Source organism: Callorhinus ursinus, unplaced genomic scaffold, assembly GCF_003265705.2.
Source record: "Callorhinus ursinus isolate GAN/ISIS: 27379988/994484 unplaced genomic scaffold, GSC_fseal_2.0 scaffold3, whole genome shotgun sequence".
Lineage (NCBI taxonomy): Eukaryota > Metazoa > Chordata > Mammalia > Carnivora > Otariidae > Callorhinus > Callorhinus ursinus.
Genome location: NW_027397065.1, coordinates 74,573,271 through 74,582,024, shown reverse-complemented (window position 1 = coordinate 74,582,024; position 8,754 = coordinate 74,573,271). Strand labels below are relative to the sequence as shown.

General features: G+C 37.8%; 1 long non-coding RNA gene across 1 annotated transcript; it reads right to left on the bottom strand.

Moving 5' to 3' along the window:
• Window positions 1–493: 493 nt before the first annotated feature.
• Window positions 494–7,785, bottom strand: LOC141371505 (uncharacterized). The gene is made up of 2 exons (XR_012376505.1): window positions 7,533–7,785; window positions 494–684 (listed from the first exon to the last, which is right to left on the bottom strand). It is a non-coding gene; the product is annotated as an uncharacterized lncRNA (long non-coding RNA).
• Between the last annotated feature and the right edge of the window lie 969 nt (window positions 7,786–8,754).

Sequence of the window (8,754 nt, the reverse complement as noted above, 5' to 3'; positions counted from 1 at the left end):
TTATGCAACCCAAACGTGCCGAGTAATATGACAGTAGCTTTCTCAAAGTGGTGTTTTAGCCTACTAAAGTGTCTATCACTTAAAATGAAGAGCGATAACAAAACTCCACACTTTTAAGGAGGAAAGAAAGGGTGCTGCTAAATTCATTCCTCTTTTTCTAAAGAATGTGGATTTTAATGGCCTTTAAAATCTTAGAACACATTTGTGTTTATGATATCAAAATTACACATTAAAGGAGAGTAATGGCTTGATAGGATACTAAAATTGTTTAATTTTAAGGCAAACTGGCATAATTATATACAGATATTTTAATTTATGATATTAAAATACTTTGATACCTTATTACAAAATTGGATACAAAATTGGAAAGTCCCACAGAGTTCAAAGACCTAGACAGGAAGCTAGTATTCTATCCTATGACTAACTGAATTGGCTCTAGTTAACCACCTCCAAGTCAATGCTCACAACATAGAACACATATGGTCGTGAAGTATTGAAGTTTTATAGATGGTTTATCAAGAATCTTGGAATGGGAGCGCCTGGGTGGCTTAGTCAGTTAAGCTTCTGACTTCGGCTCAGATTATGATTCCAGGGTCCTGGGACCGAGTCCTGCATCAGGCACCCTGCTCAGTGGGGAATCTGCTTCTCCCTCTGTCGGCCGCTCTTCCTGCTTGTGCTCTCTCTCTGACAAAAAATTAATAAAATTTTATATCAATCATCACTATGTATTAGTAAGTTATATATCGAATGCACACTATTACATTTTTTTCATAAAAATACCTCATTATTTCTAGTATTTTAATTTGACTCCAACTTCACAAAAATTTGCAAAAGTAGTACAAGAATCTCCTAGAGACCTTTTACCTAAATACACTAATTGTGTCACTTGCTTTATCAGCCTATTTCTCTTATTCTCTGTTTCTTTATGTTTCTCTATTTGTCCACTTATATGTGAGTATGTTTGTGTGCCACATTTTTTCTTGAAACATTTGAGATTAAGTTGGAGGTATCATGTCCCCCTACCCCTAAGTACTTTAGCATGCTCAGCCTAAGAACAAGGTTATTCTCTTACACATCTACATTATAGTTATTAAACTGAGGAAATATAATATGAAATGCTATTAACTGGTCTACACTCCATATTCAAAGTTCAACAATTTGTCAAAAGAGTCATATGTGATTATTTCTCCTCAGCCAGGACCCAAGCATGTTTAGGTGTCAAGTCACTTTGGTCTCCATAAATTTTGAATAACTTATATCTTAAAATATGTAAGAAATTATTAAGTGGATAGTGCCTAAAGATTTTTGCATTTTTAGGGTAATTTCTCTTATGTGAATTTTTACAAGAGAATTATGTTTGTCAAACACGTCGAGAAAACAAAAGACTTTTCAAAAAAATCTCTGAACTTAAATTTGAATAACAAAGTCTGATGACTGCTGGGGAGGAATCAGAAATGACTGCATCAACACTTCTATCTTTGGCAAGAATCATATTCCCTGGGGTGCCTGGGTGGCTCAGTTGGTTAAGTGACTGCCCTCGGCTCAGGTCATGATCCTGGAGTCCCGGAGTCGAGTCTCGCATTGGGGGGGGGGCCCTGCTCAGCAGGGAGTCTGCTTCTCCCTCTGACCCTCCCCCTTCTTGTGCTCTCTCTCTCTCAAATAAATAAATAAAATCTTAAAAAAAGGAATCAGATTTCACTACTAATTATTGCATGCCCCAAGCATTGGATACTAGATCAAGTGATCTCAGACACACCGACTCATTTATTGGGATGTACAATCTATTGCATCACATGCCACTATCCTCAATGAATAGAAGCAAACTGGCATACCATGACGATACCAAATACTAACTTCAAGTGTACCTAGTTGGTGCTTTTGAAACTGGAATTTGAATCCAGGTTCAGAACTCTACTTCAACAAATTGGTATAATGTGTAACAGAAAATAGAGAGCACAAGAGGGGGGAGGGTCAGAGGGAGAAGCAGACTCCCTGCTGAGCAGGGAGCCCAATGCGGGACTCGACCCCGGGACTCCAGGATCATGACCTGAGCTGAAGGCAGAACGGAAAAGAATTGGAAATAAATGTAGATTAAGTTTCAGAAGTGAGGGATAACACTAATCCTGAATACAAGAAATGAGTGAGAATTTAGACTTTGAATGTAGATGTGCATAAGCACATATGAATGCAAATGATGATCCAGAGTAAAAGTTCTGAATGTGATACATCTTATCCCTAACTTACACCTGTGCTGCTAACTTTAATGATCACATATCTGGGTCTCAATGTGGCATAGTTTTTTTTTTTTCTTCCCCCTAAGTATGCAGGATGTTTTCATTTTCTATTGCTGCAAAAACAAATTATCAAAAATGTGGTGGTTTCAAACAGCATTCATTTATTATCTCACAGATCTGTAGGTCTAAAATCTGGCAGGTTGGGGGATGCTCTCAACTGGGTTCTGAATTCAAAGAACCATAATGCTGACATTAAGGTCTTGACCAGGCTAAAGAATTATCAAGAGGCTCCAGAAAAGAATCTGCTTCCAGGCTTATTCAAGTTGATGGCAGAATCCAGTTCCATCTTCCCTGCTAGCTGTCAACCAGACATTGCTCTTCACTACTAGAGGCCTCCTGGATCCTTTCTCAAACATGGGCCACTCCAACTTCAAAGCCAGCAACTGTGTGTTTAGTGTTTCTCACACTTTAAACCCTTGCAATTCCCCTTCTGTTACCAGCTGGAGAAAATACTCTGCTTTTAAAAAGCTCTTGATTGCATTCGGCCAGGATAATTACTCCAATCTTAAAGTCAACTGATTAAAACTTAATTACATTTACCAAGTCCCTGTGGTCATGTAAAGTAACATATTCCTAAGCATGATATTTATTATATTAAGATTCACAGGGATTGTAGTCAAAATTGTTGATTGTGTGTGCAAGGGTACTTTTTTGAGTTCTGTCTCCCTCGCAGGAGATGTTCAAATACGTCCTAGACCTATTTCACTTTAGCCTTTCTTCAGGGCAGCACTACACTCTCAGAACAAATCTGCCTATTTGGGGGGTGACTGTCTTTGTCAATCAAATATTTAAAGGCTTTTCTTTTTCACTAAGGACTCAGTATTGATAAACTCTATTTTATATACTTCCTACTCTCTTGGTTTACGCAAAACTATTTTTTTCTAATTTAATTATATCCATTGGGCCACGGATTTGTCCAGTTTTCATTGTTGCTGTTTTTCATTGTGAGGTTTTATTTTGTTTGTTTTACTTTTCCTTCACCATCCATGGGATGTCCACCAAGCCTCTGGAATAAAATCTTTTCTCACAGTGCATTTTCTTCCTGTTGCGTATTTGCTCTCATGGATTCCATTATCATACCTCAAGATTTCCTTCTTTCTTTCTTTTTTAAGATTTTATTTATTTGAGAGAGAGAGAGAGAGCAAGAGAGCACAAGTAGTGGGGAGGGGCAGAGGGGGAAGCAGGCTGCCTGCTGAGCAGGGAGCCAGACGCGGGGCTAAACGCAGGGCTAAACGCAGGGCTTGATCCCAGGACCTCAGGATCATGGCCTGGTCTTAAAGGCAGCCGCTTAACTAACTGAGCCACTCAGGTGCCCCTCTCAAGATTTATTTCTAATACTGATACCATCTTGCCATGTAGTCTTCCACTTATATTTGAAAGATCCTGCGAAAATCTTCCACCTCAAATGCCTGAAACTTTTTGTTTAACCCCAATATTTGTCAGTTAGAAAATCACAACATATCTAGGCACCCAAGCCAGAAATTTCAAATGTACTTTTTTTTTTTTGCTTCTCCATTCTTTTACCTTTTTGTCAATTCTAGCCCAAAAATATCTGCTGAATATATATCTTTTTGTTATTATTAAAAAGTCCATCATGAATTTATTGCCTATACACTTAAGTTGCTCAAAAAATGTTCTTATCTAATTACCTACATGCCATTCTAAGTTTTCTTTATACTGCAGTAACCCGAGATGTTAGTCCAAAAGTCATTATATCTGTAGATTACAAACAAATGGACACCTAAAATATTATATTCCACTAATGTAACAGAAAGTAGACTGTTGGTATTGAAGAAAACGGGCAATCATTTTGTTCTTACCCATTACATTGAATAAACTCTCATAAAAAACTTAAAAATAGGTCAAAGAGTAATTCATTTTAAATTTTAAAATGTGTGTACTGTATAGTCTGAGGGTTGCCTCAAACTTTTAATGATGCATGTCTAAAAAAGTAAAGGGCCCTTCATCCTTCATTTTGCACTCCAAATCGTTTTGGAGGTGGTAAAGTAGATTCTGGGATTGTATAAAGGTAAATTATTGAAATGGCATGTTGGGACTCCTGCAAACTGACAGTTCTCAGATGAAATCCTCTCCAGGAAATTCCCTTGACCAACTTCTTGTTCATTTCTAGACAATTGCCCACATCCAGTGACTGAAGGATGAGAAGTTGTAGAGACTCAGCATATGCCTCAAGGCAGGATAATTCTGCAGGACCATTCATACTCTGGAGTCCCTGTGATCACCCATGGCCTTGGCTGCAAATACATCACTGCTTTGCAGTCCAACAACTCCCTCTGACCAAGCCTACTTCTTTCACTATTTCATAGGTGTTAAGAATCTTCTGTTACTATTTTAGCAATGTATTAAATATTTTAATAATTATTAAATAATAGACTAGGGCTTTTCTCTGACGATCTCAAGATACCTGCCAGAAACAAAAAAAAAAAATCTATTTCAATGCAATCTGCTTAGTTGTTTTCGTTCAATTGCCATAATCCTCAGAAATAGTGCCTCCAAACTATTTTCAAGACTGCATAATTTATGGTTTTATTTTTAAAAATGTTTTGACATAAAACATGTCTAAGTTATGCATCATTTAAAATAGTGATAACCTAGACCACGCTCGACGTCTCTAAGATTTCAGTTTGTGATTTTTCTCAAAAGAATGGATTCCCTAATGCAAGCTGTTTAACAGAATCACCATCTCTCTGCCCTAAGGTTGAACATCTAGTGGAAGAGAGAGTCTACTGGAGAAATTTCCACATGTATTTCATTTGAAAAGATAAGACTTCCCAACCTCTTGTTGTCCTTTGTGCTTGGGGAAATGGAGCACCATTCAACAATGCTGGTTAAGATACAGGTGGCTGATTCTGACCTTCTGGATTCTGGCCAGCAGCTGGGAGAGTCCAGTCTGTGCTCCAGAGCCACGAGGCTTGAAGTTCAGGCATCATCTTCTCACTGCCAGTTCCACTCTAATTATCTCAAGCCTCTATAATCCAATCCTAATTATCTCAATATTTTTTGTATGTTTTTTGTTATTTTTTTTCTGCCAGGATAACCTGGGTTGCATTTCCTCAATCAAATCCGTAGAATCTATTTATTACTCATCACCAAATGAATGATTTGAGTTCCAATATTCATAAATTCAGTAAGGATCATGTCAATATTGTGTATTTTTTTAAGAAAGCACAATCTGAAAATTTTTCATTATGGAAAACAAGAGCTTTGAGCCACAGTTAGCAAAAATATGGGGGGGTATATTTAGTTATTAAATAAGAATCAGAGGGGGATAAAATAATCTCTAATTTTATCAGATTTATAAGAATGTTTGAGTAATATCTTTTGACTACGATAATCCCCTAAAAATTGGCTGGGAGAATTGTTTTAAGAAAACCTGAACTAGGGGCGCCTGGGTGGCTCAGTTGGTTAAGCGACTGCCTTCGGCTCAGGTCATGATCCTGGAGTCCCGGGATCGAGTCCCGCATCGGGCTCCCTGCTCAGCGGGGAGTCTGCTTCTCCCTCTGACCCTCTTCCCTCTCGTGCTCTCTATCTCTCATTCTCTCTCTCTCTCAAATAAATAAATAAAATCTTAAAAAAAAAAAAGAAAACCTGAACTAAATGCTCTGCTCTGGACTTTTTGTCCAGGCAATGGGACATTTAAAAGGGTTAGATAACTGGAGAAGCCTAGTGTACTTACTAAGACATCAGGTTGCTATTTAATAAGTTGAAAAAAGAAATCTGCATTTTTTGGTTCTATTTTAAAATATTTTCTGTAACTCATACTTCCAAGAGTATTTCTGTTTCTTAAAGTATTTTCATAATTTTCCCCTTTAAATTCCCCACAGAAATGTGTGTGCCACTTTGCCATAAGTCAGAAACCACCACATATGACTTTTCCATTTTTTTTCAGTAGTAGGAATGAAAATGAACCACATTCTGCTTACTCTTATGTAAGAGTCTTATGACCAACATCAACACTGAGTTGCATAATGAGGTAGAATAAAGGTAACAGATCACATGTCAATTGCACCTCTTACTTTGGAGTAATTAACCATGGCATCTATCATATTATGATGCCTACATTTATTACTTTAAATACATTCATGTCTTATCTGGTACACTATAAGGGAAAATGCTCAATTGTTCCTGTGTAATTGGTTAGAACAGGGTGATATTTTGGTCAAGTTTTGTTTTCTGGATGAAATCTCATTTTGTCCATATATTATATAGAATTTTAAAGGAAACAGACCTGGAGATTGAAGTTTGCATGTAAAGATTTTGTTGAGGAGGGTTGTAAGGATTAACTATAGAGGCAGGAAGGAACTAGGACTGAGCAAAGGGAGGATTTGACTGCAATGTCTTCTCAAATGGAAGTGTTGGCCAATCCCATGGATAGCTCTGCTGGGTTGGCCCTTCAGAATATTCCTCCTTTGAGGTAGAGAGCAGGCATTTACACTATCACACCAACCAGTCATTTGATGCTAGGTGTCCTAGGAAAGGAGTATTCCCTTGCATAAGACAGCTTTCTTTGGCAAAAGAGAGTTTCAAAGTGTGGGACTCAGTAGAACGATATCCACCCAAACACTCGGTATTTAGGTGAATGAGATCTTCAGAACTGACAGGTAAATTTTGATATTTGATTTCAAAATCACCATTACAGTCCATCTTTTGCTCTCTTCAGTTCCACATACTTTATATACTAAATTGTAAAAACTCTACCTCAGACGTTTAATAGCTGAGCCACCCAGGCACCCCTCACTTTTGCTTGATTTTAGCTTAAAGTTTAAAGGAACTCTTGGTACATATCCTGGTAAAAGGTTTCTTCTTCAGGAAACTCAGATCTCTAACGTTAAAAAAGAGAAATAAGCAAAAAATCCCATAACTGGTCATTGGAAGTAAAAATAAGTTTCAATTCTGCTTTTAACCCTCAGTTCTTAGATCCATATACTGAACTTTTGGGGATCACAGTACCATAGAAGGATTGTTGATTTAGGGAATAATCACCTCCTGGAAGATAGTGCTCTGACCCTAGAAAGTTATTATCTTTAGATTTGCACATTAGTTGAACCTTCCATAAGCTGTTTTATAAGCTGCTCTGTTTGGTCAGCAGCTCCTGGGTGATTGTGTGTGTGTGTGTGTGTGTGTGTGTGTGTATGTGATAGGATCAGTTGATTCCATAGCAAATCAAATACTGACACACTGCATTGCTCTAAAGTGGGTTCTGAGGCGATCCCATACCCCTTTGTAAGTCCTGGAGGAATAGTGCTGATTGCGGCTCTGCAGGCAAGAGCTGTCTCTGGAATAAGTTCTGATTTCCAGTCAAGAAGACTTGATTCCTCTTCTGGGGTAGAAGGACTCCATTGTAATTAACTTGCCTAGAGGCCAGGTGGTCTTTTCATAGATGATGGCATATCAGAGGTTAATTGTTGGGTTTTTGTGCTTGCAACAGGAGTTAGGTCTGCCTTCATTAGTTGGAGATTATGTCATTGGGTCTTTTCTTAGCCACCACCTCCGTTGCCTTAGCTACTCCATTTATGCAGTCATAATTCCAGCACTGGAGTAGTCAATGACAGAGACTGTCTCATGTCTTTCTGATGTCATTCCATCTACCTGGTTGTTCAGTGCACTGTCAATGGTGCATGCCTTTTGCTGGCTATTATCATGCACATACTATAAAGATCATATAGTATATCCATTCCTATAGTTATATTGACATATATGTTCCCAGACATCCTTGTCCCTGATCTTTTTTTTTTTTTTTTTTTGGTGGGATCAGGAGATAGTAAGGAAGAGGAGGCTTCTGACAAACTTGCTATTTGTTCATGATTCTGTATATATTCTTTCACCAGTGTGCTTCTCTCCACATAAAGTGAATGACCAAAGTTTTGCTTATTTGGGAGAATTTCTTGTCTCCTTTACCTTTCAGGTCTACCCCTGAGTGGAGTTCTAATACAGTAGCAGCCAGGCTTTTATTGGCTTGCAACCAAATACTGAGTCCCACTGACCCAAAATCTGAGAAAGACAGAAATTACCAAAATGAGTTCAAGAAAAAGTAGAAAATCTGAATAGACTTACATCAACAAAAGACAATTTAATCTGAAATTAAAATATTCTCCCAAACATAAGTGTTCTCTTCCCTTCCCTAGAAAAGAACAACAAAAAACATAAAACTAGCTCAGACAGCTTCAATAGCAATTTTTGTCAAACATTGGCCAACCCGTCCTGGAGACCTAGATTCATGGGGAAAGACCTAAACGCCTCTCTCAAAATGAAGAATGTCAAAGGACTTTAAGGCCATATTTAAAAATCTCTACACTGTGGTTGTAACAATCTTAAATTTGCTTCTGAAAATCTTCTGAAGGCAGTTTTACTGTATTGTACACAGCTTCAGATTATGGGGTTGCTTCAAGGACATGATCTCTAAGTCCAAAAATTGAAGATGACTCAAGTCTTTAATTTT